At 47.5% G+C, this 11896-nt stretch overlaps 1 long non-coding RNA gene across 9 annotated transcripts in view; it reads right to left on the bottom strand.

Moving 5' to 3' along the window:
• Positions 1 to 2305: 2305 nt before the first annotated feature.
• The window catches only part of LOC139361619 (uncharacterized), a 131968-nt gene continuing 122377 nt past the window's right edge, over positions 2306 to 11896 (bottom strand). For 4 of the 9 annotated variants that reach the window (XR_011619193.1, XR_011619192.1, XR_011619194.1 and 1 more), the window contains exons 3-5: positions 5450 to 11643; positions 3753 to 3916; positions 2306 to 3362 (exon numbers count right to left, since the gene is read on the bottom strand). This is a non-coding gene — a long non-coding RNA (uncharacterized lncRNA). The remainder of the gene's footprint in view (positions 3363 to 3752; positions 3917 to 5449; positions 11644 to 11896) is intronic. The other 5 variants (XR_011619198.1, XR_011619196.1, XR_011619195.1 and 2 more) reach the window with 2 other exon arrangements.

Here is an 11896-nt window from a genome sequence, read left to right as displayed (position 1 = left end):
TAACCAGCCCCCGGGCTGGGGCGTCCTCTCCATGCATGGGCTGACCTATGGAGTCATTCGTTTGGACTCCGAAGAGAAGCTCTCCGTGCTCACCATGCAGGATGTCAGCCTCGTGATGCCTGGAGGTGAGTGCGTTGCGAGCCGCACAGATTAACCGGTTATTAAATGCTTTTCTAACACACATCACCAAAGCCCACATTCCCGTGTTCCCACGTTCCTACGTTCCCACGTTCCCACGTTCCCACGTTCCCACGTTCCTACGGTGCGTCCTCTGGCTGCGAGCCTCACTCCCAGTCTTCTGAAGCCCTTGTCAGGCTTCAGACATTTGAGGCAGCGTTCCCTCTCCTGGGAAATGATCAAAAAGATGGGGAAGAGCAGCTTTGCACAGTGGGGCCTCAGGCTTCTCTTCCCTGGAAGGTTTCTGGGCCAGTGCAGTGTCCACACTGGTGCTTGGGCAGCTTCGCTTCTCTGCCCCAGAGGACGTGCCCGTCCATCACCTTAAGGCACCAGTCAGAGTGGGAACAGCCAAGCTTGACTGCCCCCATGGCAGATGCGTGTGAAAACCTAGGAATGTGAGTCTGTGTGACCATGAAGCCTCTTTTCAGCAGTAGAGCCCTTTTTCCAAGTCTCAGAAGCCTTTTCCACAGATGCGTGAGGAAGCACCCAGCTGCAGGGCCCAGCGTGCCTCCCACCAGCCCCACAAGGAGTGCCCAGGCACCTCCCAGGAGCCACTTTACCATTCTCAGGGTGCACACACCTGGCGCTCAACTCATGGGGTCACAGGCAGCATCAGCTCCTGGCTCTCTGGCCCCTGAAAGGGAACCTGGCTCTTTTCTCAGCTGGGGACCCCAGAGCCTGTGTCTCCTGCTGAGCCCTCCAGGCATGGGGTGTGGGCTCAACCCAGCAGGGTAGCCATGCCCGTGCGAGCAGTGCTGCCACCATCAGCAGCGGGTGCAGGACGCCAGGTCAGGTGGGTCTCAGCAGGGACCCCCTCCCCGTGGAGTCTCACACAGGCAGACCCCTCATGCCCCTTCATGGTGAGCTGCACTGGGGCCAGGCGCTCCAGAAACTCTTGCCTTTCTGTTCGCCTGGTTTGGCATAAAAGAAATGAAGGCAGCCCTGGGCTTCCCTCTGCCTCACTAACCCGATTCCCTGTGGACGCCCTCCAACATCCCCGCGGCTCTGCCTCTGCTTCCAGCCCTCCAGCCCCTGTGTCCAGCCCACTCCCTGCCCCCCAGCTGTGGCCAGGCCCCCTGGCTCCCTTTCTTTAATATTTAGTTTTCAAATAAATGGAGCTTCATGGTAAAATCTTCAAAAAGTTCTGAAGGACACAATGGAAACGCTCCTTTGTGACTGTGAGAGCAACCGCGAGCTTCCCATGCTCCCCGTCAGAGGCACCTGGGGCTGTGGGACAGAAGCGTGCGCCCTCCACCCTGTGTGTAATTTTCTGCCCTGGGTTTGGGGATTTTCTCACATCATGATAGATGTGAGAAACTGACAGAAACATGACAGATGTGATAGACTGCCTACACACGCATATTTTATATCTTGGGGTCCTTTGTCAGCATGTAACGAGCTCCGTGCTGTTCTCGAGGTGGCCCAGTGCTACGTTGTGGGAGCACTAAGGTTATTTGAGCCAGCCCTGTTTGGTGATTTTCCCTCTTTTGCTGCTGCGGTGCGTGACCCCTTCGTGGCAAATGGAAACAGTTCTTGAAGTGGGAGTTCTGTTTCAAAGAGAACTGCCGATGTAGCTTTTACGATGATTGTCTTTTTGAAGCCTGTGAGGCTATACACCCTGCTGAGCGGTAAACAGCAGCACTTCTTTCTCCACTCCCTAGCTTATGTGTCCGCTGTTGCACTATTTAGGCACCTGTACTCCAGCCCAGCGGGTGCTGGCTGTTTCAGGCTCTTTCTAAACAGTTCAGCTGTCACTAATGCACACTCCACCCCTCTGAAGCGTGAGGCTCTTGGCTCGCTAATCAGATCTGTAGCTTGCCGTTGGGGGGGATATAGGACGTTGTTGTTCAAAGCATCAAAGTGCTGGTGGCACAGATCATTGCGAACTGATCAGCACTGAACCATGTGCGAAGTGCTCCAGGGGTGTTCTCGGAAGGACTCACCTTGCACGGGGCATGAAATCGAAGGTTCAGATTCCCCTAAGACATTAGAGGCTTGATTTGCAGAGTTCAAGTTGCACCACAGTGCTGATGTCCATGTGGCAGGTGGCCCTGAGGTTGGTTCTGAGGGTCCTCCCCAAATCTCAATGGCAGATGTTACACCCCTAAGTACAACTTGCACACTAACGTTAGAGCAGTTGAAATATTTATTGATGTTTCAGCTCTGAAATTGGACATATTGCTGCAACAGGAAAAATCAAGGTCAAGGGCTCAGTCCCCTGAGCCTGCCCCCGCTTCGCCAATGGCAAGTTTCAGGTCTCGCTTGCTTCTGGATGACCACCTACAAATCGGGGTTGCCATGTCCTTCTACTTAAGGTCAATAACGCGCCAGACTGGCTCACGGTACCTAGGGCAACACCTTGACCTACTCTCACCAGTTCGTTATGAAGGACCTGTGAACAGCCAGATGAAGAGGTGCATTGCTCCAGGCCTGGTGGGTGGGGGCGGGTTCCAAGTGCAAGGGCTTCTGGCCCTGGGGAGTGGGAATGCTGCCCTCCCAGAATGTCAAGGTTTTCCCCAACCTGAAAGCTCTCCAACCCCACCATTTTGGGTTTTCTAGAGGTGTCACTGTAGACATGGTTGATGACATCTTTGGCTATTGGGGATTGACTCATCTCCAGCCCTCTCCCTCCAGGTCAGAGGTTGGGTTGGAGACTGACAGCTCCAGCCCTCTAGTCCTGCCTTGGTCTTTCTGAACCCGAGAACCACCCTGAAACTGCCTAGGGGACCCCAGCTCCCAGGCCTGTCCCGACTACACAAAGGCACTCTGACCACTCGCAAGATTCCAAGGGTCTTAGATGCTCTGTGCCCAGAACCAGCTGAAGACCAAATAGCTACGTCTCCTTGGATGGCACAATCACAAGCTCTCATCAGCTGACGGTCCGGGGCAGGTGTGCTGAGAGAGCTTTGCTATGGCCCTGTTGCTGGGAATCTCTGTTTTCAAGCCTTGCTGGGCAACAGACGCTCTCTGGTCATTCCCCAAGCTGATTGAATTTCCAGTCTTTTCCGTTTGATTCCACTGTTCTGGCCCAGTTCTTCTGAAGCCTCTTTCAACATCGTTGCCTCACCTGGGCGCTGAGATCCTGTGACCCTCACCCAGCAGGAGATACGGATGCCAGGATCCGGCTACCCTACTTCCAGTTGGATTGTGAAGAAGCCGGCTATAAGCCTTCCCTTCCTAGGTCTCTGTAATGCCAGAAATGGGATGTTTTAGAGTTCATTATTTCATTTTAGGTCGATACGAGCGACATACAAATTTGAGTTGGGCAGTTCACTGGCCAGGCACCTGACTCTTCTGGATAAGAAGAGTCTGGGTAAGTCTGGATAAGAAACAGGCCCCACACTGCCAGGACACAGAAGGGCAGCCCCTCTCCCCACAAGGTCGTGACAGAAAACCCCAGCTCCCGCAAATGCAGGAATTCTACAGATTTTCACTTAGAAGAAAATGCCACCCAGGAGTACCCACCCCGATTAATTTTCTCAAAAGTGGTTTTGCAGAGGCTCAGAAGAAAAGTCAGGACACAGGACGCCAGCCAGCCCCATCTTCCCAAAGTCACTTGCCCCGGGGTCACCCACCTGCAATCAAACTGTTAGACATGCCTTTTATTCTCAGCTATTACCAGAGCAAATATTCCTGGAGAAGCACGCATTCGAGTAGGGTGCCTCTTTCCCGAGGTCCTGGAGAGCGAGGCTTCCGCAAGTGACTGGCCAGGGACCCTGGAAACTTCACGGTTGGCGAGCTGGAGGGTAGAGGGGGCAGAACCCTAATGGTGGGTGAGTTGAAAATGGAAGAGCGTTCTTCACCTCAGTCTCCTGGGGTCTTTCCCTTCAGGAACTGAAGAGGTGAGGAGGGCTGTGCAGTCTCAGACAGGTGCTACCTGGGCTTCGAAAGCCGACGCATCTGTCCCCAGAGCTGGGCAGCCGCCAGCCCATCCCACCCTGTAATAACTGAAGTCCTTTGTCCCCACCTAGAGCCAGTCCGGGGGTCGGGTGCACACTGTACTTGACCAACCCATGCCATACAGGCAGTGCTGATGTCACTTTCCTACTTCAACGGCCCCCCCCAAAGTATACCTTCGGGACATTGGAAAAAAGACACCCCTTAATGTAGCCCCAAGGCCTCTGCTCTCCATGAACCTCCTGAGGGCGACTGCAGCATGGCGAGCAGGGAGCCCCGGGCTTCTTGATAAAAGTGTAAAATGAAGCTCTGTCTGAAAGGACACCCATCTGTTAGATTTGGAAAACATCTAAAGGCCGTTTGCTTTTCACAATGAGTAGACTCTTAGGAATGTATTCCAAGGAAAGGCAGAAGATATGGAGAAACAAATTCAACAAGAATATTCTTTGGAGTAATAGCAAGGGAGGGAGGGATGGAGAGAGAAGTAGAGAGGAAAAGGCGAACAGAGGAACCGGGAGACGGGACAGACACAGACAAGAGAAAGAGAAACAGAATGACAGAGGCAGAGCAGCTAGCTCGTTTTCAACTTGACCTCCTGGAAGAATCTAGCAGGATCATAGAATCCTCAGCACATCCTTGTACTAGGACAGCCAAGTTTCAAGCCAAAGTTTCCCAAACTACAAGGTAACAAATACTAAGACTGGAGAAGCTGTGCACGTTCTTTTCCAGCTCCTTTTTGCAGCATCAGCAGAATGGGGCAGGTTGCTGCGTTCATTCTAAAAATCAAAACTGCAAGAGGACTCAGCTGCGGAGATGGGGGTGGGAGGGCAGATGTTCTCTTGCTCACGGAGCTCACACCCCGGAGACGGCCAGCACCTAACGCTGCCTCCACAGGTTCCATGGAGGACACGGGAGAGTCTACGGCCATGTGAAGAGCAGATTCACATTTCTGTGGCTCCCTCCGGGGGGAGCTAAGAGCTGTATCCCAGGAGTCCTCCTCGCTCCCGTTGATCCTGCTGCCCTAGCCGTTAGCATCTCTGCCAATCTTCATGAAAGAGCCTGTTGCACCGCAGTCCAGCAGGGCCACAATATTCAAAATGAAAATTGTAATGATCACTCTTCTGACTGCAAAATCCCAAGTCAGAGAACTTCTCTCACTAAAGAAGCCGGGCGGGGCGGGGCGGGGGGAGCTGGACAGAGAAGCCGCCCTGGCTGTGGGGTGCTAAAAACTGTGACACCGCCTGGCACCAGCGATGAGGGACTCACGCTCGACCCCAGAGGGAAGAACAACAAGGGGCCACCGCGGGTCTCCCCCAAGCTTCCAGCTGTCAGGAAATCTTGTCCAATAACCCACCTTGCCATGCCACCTGCTCACCTGCATTCTGTAGAAGTAGTAATGTATCATTCACGTCCCAGCAGGCCAAGTGGGCAGGAAAATGGGGCCAAAAAGTAGAAAACCATGACCGTAGAAGGCAACGTCACGTGACTGAGCTTTCTGGGTTGTGCGTCCTTGTGGTGATAAACACAGTCCCGAGCTGAACACCAGAATGGAAACGAACCTTCCTCCGTGCTGAAGTCGGAAGAGATGTGCTTGGCTATCTGCAGTGCCTGCCTGTTTGGGCGGTGATTACTGCAGGTCACACGTGCTGTACAGGAGGAGGGCAGGGAACTCTGGAGCCAGGCTGGCCGGGTGCAAGTCCCAGCTCCGTGGCCAGCTCTGTGATCTGGGACAATTCGCCTATGTCCTCTGCCTCTTGATTTCCTCCTCTGTAAAATGGGGGTAATAGTCGCATCTATCTGAAAGGGCTATGTGAGAATTAAACGACCTTGTCAATGTAAGGGGCTGAGAACAGTATCTGTTCTTGGTGAGCAGAAGTATGACCAGCAGGTGACCAGCAAAATACCCCTTTCGAAGCCTCAATACTATTCCGTAGTGAGCAAAGACATAGCTCCTCTACGGACGAAGCCATTAATAATCGATCCTGGCAGGCAGAGTGCAGATTCCTTCGAATCAGAAATTTGAACTCTGGCCAACGACTGCTGTACTGATTGAGTAAATCTTAGGATTTGTTGTTAAGGGTAAAGTAGTCTACAAAAACAAACAGTCTGAAGGAGTTTGAGAGGGTGTGGACTCAGCTGCAACCCCTCCTCCCAATGCCGTTGGTCAACATCATCTCCAGCCCTGTGGAAAGACAGAAGCAGTGAAGAAAATGTCGGACAAACATTTGGTGTGTTTGTACACTTCTCCCAGAAATCTTAAATGCTTTGCATGTTTCAGCTAATAATTCCTTAAAATGGATTATGCTGACCATTTTATAACCTACTTCACTGCTCTCCTGTCTAAATCCATCCCTTTGTGACAAATGTTTTACACTTGGCTCATTTTTGCAATTGTGTTTGCTGTCTTACCCCCATGTAAAGGATAAACGTGCATGCTTATGTTGATTTGACTGAGACAGCTAATGCTAAATATGTCTCTGTTCCTTGAATGTTGACTTGTGATGGTGTCATTTAAGTCTCTTACTTTTTCCCCTTGAGTCAGCAAAATATTCCATGTTACTTTGAGCAAAACTTGCTCACTAGTGTTATGGAGGGTATAAAAACAAATGGAATAAGTTTCCTGCCTTCAGGAGGATTGAAATCTCAAAGTCGGTATGACAGCAAGGATGGGAGTCAGCTCAGTTTGCAGCTTTTAAAACATGTTGGAATCTTTCCTCTGCCACTTTTGATGGTGAGACCCTGAACCAATCACTTCCACAAGCATCAGGCTCTCCGTCTCTGACATGGAAGTAAAAAGAGCAATCTTGACAAAATTGTGATGACTACAGACGTGTACCTAACCTCTTATTTACCGCCTCCTGATAGAAGATATTGTAACTCATCCCATTTGAGAGCTGGTGGTGATCACCCCATCCTGTGAGATTCAAGTATAATAATTATCTGGAATCCCCCATCTTCAGATGAGAAGACCCAGCAGCCCTGACAATGTCTTCTGGAAACTGGATTTTGTTTGAAGGGTGAACTGACTTCAAGTTTCTATTTTCACGTATTGTCCTTCCTACGTGCCTCCTGGGGTTTTTCCCTTCCTCCCAATCTACATTAACCTGATGATAACAGCCAGCTATGTTTTCTAGAATTTCCCTAAATTGACTCATACCAAATACTGAATACAGTAGATTGGGAGGGTTCATTAAATCACGATAGAGCAACCTAAAGGAAAGTAGACACCTTTGTTCTTAAAGGGTCTTCAGCCATCCCACCCTGGAGAAGTTTGCTGATTGCCTCTTCTCCTCAGGCAGTCTTGTTACTATGCATCCTTTTTTTTTTTTTTTTTTTTTTTTTTTTTTTTTTGAGATGAAGTCTCCCTCTGTCACTCAGGCTGGAGTGCAGTGTCATGATCTTGGCTCACTGCAAGCTCCATCTCCCAGGTTCAAGTGATTCTCCTGCCTCAGCCTCCCGAGTAGCTGGACTACAGGTATGTGCCACCACAGCCAGCTCATTTTTGTATTTTTGGTAGAGACAGGTTTCACAATATTGGTCAGACTGGTCTTGAACTCTTGACCTCGTGATCCATCCACGTTGGCTTCCCAAAGTGCTAGGATTACAGGCGTGAGTCACCACACCCGGCCTGTATCACTTTTTATGCCTCGTCTTCATCCTTACAGCTTCTCCTTCCTAGGGGCCTCAACTCCCAACCCCGGAGTAAGGGTCACAACTGTCCATCTTCATGCAACACAGCTTACTTCCCCTCCTTCTCCTCCCCACCATGCTTTTCTACAACCAGAATGGAGCCCCAGAGAGATCTGCTAAACTAAGACAGTTCTCAGCCCTGAGAGAAAAATCTACTTCCCACTTCTCAGTCCCGCTAAACTATTGTTAAGATAAAGAAGGACCATGATAAATCCTATTGGCTAAGAGAAGAACGTTCTCCAGGTTGCCATAGGATAAGAGAGGAGGTGACAGAATCTGCAGCCATTTGGTAGAATATGTGATATGTGAATCATTCTGAGGAATACGTTAAAATTCTGTAGTCATATCTTGGAAAATGGTATTTCCAGCAGAGGGAATAATGTAACAAAAAAACCCAGGCAGAAAACAAATGAGTGTGTGTGGAGAACAATAATAATGTGTTGTGAAAGAAGGATTCCGTGTCATGAGTGAGAAATGGCTGACCGAAAGTAGGGAGATGCAGATAGGAAAATACCACGGGAAGACTGAACATCGCATCAAGTGATTTAGGTGATTCTGCCTGCAGTGCAAATATTTTGGGCTCTGAAGTGAAGTCATCAAAAGGTATACGTCTGTAATGGAGGATTGGTCTAGGTAGCCTCTCAGATCCCACTTGGCTTTGAGATCCTTGATTCTGGGTCACACCTGCGGGTCTGGAGGGCAGTTCTTCAGGGTCATGAAGGAAGGATTCCAGGAGGCTGAAACACGAAGGACATTCAGGTGACCACATCAAGAAATCGAGTGGGGTAACAAGAACCTGAACTAAAAGGAATGCAGTGTAAATATGAAGGAGAAAGAGGAAATGGGAAACTGATTAGAAACGATAAGTAGAGAAAAAGGGGAATATGTGATCCCAAGGTTTAGAACAGTATTTGTAAGTTATAGTCCCATAACTTCTTGCATAAACAGTATCTATGAGAGTCATTTTAAAAAGAAGAGCAAACTTCCAAGTTCCACTGAAAGACACCAGCATCTCTGTGGAGTGAATTGGGGAAAGAGAATGAAGAGGTCTGTTCAACTTTTAGACACGCAAAATGTGAATTGAATTGCATGAGTGACATCAACAATGTGAAGATATTTAGCAGGAGCTCTTTTTTCTCTTTTTGGCCTATGGTATTTAATCCTTCTATCATCATTATCGTCCTTTCTCTAATTTAGTGTCTTTGAACCTTTATTCAAAAATCCACTACGTATATGTAACATGTTTGTGAGATTATTACTAGACCCTCTAGGAGGTTTCATTAACCCAGTTTTCTCTTATTATACCAATACCACACTATCTTGATAGTTCAGGTAAGTCCTCCACCTTTTTTTCCAAGTTGTCTTAGCTCTTCTGGGTTCTTTAAATTTCCAGACACATTTTGCAATCCGCTAGTTCATTTCTACTGAAAAATAAAAAAGTAAAATAAAATCATGCTGGGATTTTGATTGGAATTGCATTAAACCTCTGATCCACAAGGGCAGAAGTGACATCTTAACAATATTGAGCCTGCTGATCCATGAACTTAGTATATAATTTCATTTATTTAGTTATCTCAGCATCACTGCGGGCTGTTCGGTGTATAGATCTTACACATCTTTTGTCAGATTTAGTCTGAAGTATTTCATGTTTTGATGTGCTATAAATAATATTGCTTTGTTAATTTCCATTTCCAATTATTTCTTTGCCAGTGTATAAAGACATAAATATTGCTTGTGTGTTCAGCTTGTATCTTGCAAACTTTCCAAAGTCACTTATTAGTAAGTAACTTCTTCTTATTAGTTTTAGTGGCTTTTTGTGATTTCAGGAGATTTTCCACACAGGTGATCATGTCACCTGCAGATACAGATACGTTTACATCTTATTTTCTAATAAGAGTGCATTTTATATATTTCAGCTTACCTTATTGCACTGACTAGATTCCAGAACAATGCTGAAAAGCAGTGAGAAAAAAGTCATCAGGTGGGATGGTAAATACAGCCCTTGTTCTTCCATTTTGACCTGAAGCACCCAGTGTGATCATTTTCTCATTTGATTTTTGTGAGGACTTTTTGTTTCCAGTTGTTTCCTTTATTTTTAAAAAATACACTATCTTTTAGGCAGTTTCACGTTCACAGAAAAATTGAAAGGTGCAGAGAGTCCTTCTATATGCCTTCTCTTCCCCCACATGCACACCCTCCCCCACTAACAACTCTCCTGCCCAGAGGGAGCATTTGTAACAACTAAAGAACCTACGTTGACATATTGTCACCCAGAGTCCACAGTTTACATGAGGGCTCCGTCTTGGTGCTGGTTCTATGGGTTTGAACAAATGTGTCATGACATGTATCCACCATGATGGCATCGTACACAGCAGTTGCACTAAAATCCTAAAAACCTCATCTCTCCCTCTTCCCAACACTTGGGAACCATGGATATTTTCACACCATAGTCGGGCCTTTTTCGAAATGTCCTTTAGTTGGAAGCTTACAGTATTTAGTCTTTTCTGATGGGCCTCTTTTGTGTAGCTGTGCATGTTTAAAGTTCCTACGTGTCTTTTCATGGCTTGATAGCTCACTTCTTTTCAGTGCTAAAGAATATTCCATTGTCTGGATATATCACAAGTTAGTTATCCACTCACCTAGTGAAGAACAATTTGGTTTCTTCGTTGCCTCCAAGTTTGAGCAATTATGAATAAAGCTTCTATAAATGTCCATGTGCAGGATTTTCTGTGAACACAAGTTTTCAACTCTTTTGGATAAATACTGGAGTGCAATTGCTGGATCACATGTTAAGAGGATATCTCGTGCCCATCAATGATACAGTGGATACACAAAATGTAGCACGTATATACCACGGAATACTATGCAACCATAAAAAAGAATGGGTTCCTGTCCTTTGCAGGGACATGGATGAAGCTAGAAGCCATCATTCTCAGCAAACTAAAAGAGGAACAGAAAACCAAACACCGCATGTTCTCATTCATAAGTAGGAGTTGAACAATGAGATCACATGGACACAGGGAAGGGAACGACACACACGGGGGCCTGTTGGGGGGTGGGGACAAAAGGAGGGAGAGCATTAGGACAAATAATTCATGCAAGCAGGGCTTAAACCCTAGATGATGGGTTGACAGGTGCAGCAAACCACCATGGCACATGTATACCTATGTAACAGACCTGCACATGTATCCAAGAACTTAAAAATTAAAAAAAAAAAAAGTAGAGTTGGGTAAGACTGTGATAATTTTAAAAACACTAAACATGTCATACCCACTTCCCCACCTCCAAGTGCTTTCAACAGCATGCCATTGCTGTTAAGAGAATAAAGCATCTACCATCATCTCCCAGCCCCTGCCTGCCTGCCTTCATTCTTCTCTTGTGCCACTTTCTCCCGTGCTTACTTCCTTGCACGTGCCTGTTTCCTGCTGCAAGAGGCATTCTGCATGCACCCCCATCTCTGTTTAGACCGTGGTGTTCCTACACTCCAACCCCCTCAACAATCAACCTCTACTTCTCTCCAGACTGCAAGGGGATCATACCTTCCAGAATGCATCGATTTTCTACCTCTTATCTCAAGATACACCAGGTTCTTTTACAGCATAAATTTAGAGAATCCCGCTTCCCTTTCTTTGGTGCGCTTTCCTCAATTCTTCATCAGAAACCCATTAGAGTGATTGTCATATTAGTGTCCATTCTCCCCATCAGGCCGCAGGTTCGTGAGCAGGGGCCACGGTCATGTTGGTGAACCATGGTATTCTCAGTGACTATCCATGTGCTTACAAAGTATTTGCTGAATGAGTCAATGGGTCTGCAGTTCCAACCAAAGCTAGAAGCTTGACTTTGGAAGAATGAAAGTAGATGACATCGCCAAAGCAGACCCTATAGCATGAGAAAAGAAGGGAAGAACGGAGGCAAAGCTGAAGGATGAATATCGGCACAGGAGTAGGTGAGAGTTCCAGAAATGCTGGGTTTTCACGTGTTTTTATTTACTTCATATCTGTGTTTCCGTCCCTGTGTAGTGTGACCCTCATATCCCTCTCAATTACTACATTTCTTTACTGACAAGGACAGAGGTGGTGCATTGGACACACTACTAACCAGCATACTCTCTCGGACTTGCAAGAAAATGTAG

This window comes from Macaca nemestrina, unplaced genomic scaffold, assembly GCF_043159975.1.
Source record: "Macaca nemestrina isolate mMacNem1 unplaced genomic scaffold, mMacNem.hap1 Scaffold_73, whole genome shotgun sequence".
NCBI classification, from domain to species: domain Eukaryota; kingdom Metazoa; phylum Chordata; class Mammalia; order Primates; family Cercopithecidae; genus Macaca; species Macaca nemestrina.
Note: the sequence above shows the minus strand (reverse complement) of the source record. Positions and strands in the feature narration are given on the sequence as shown.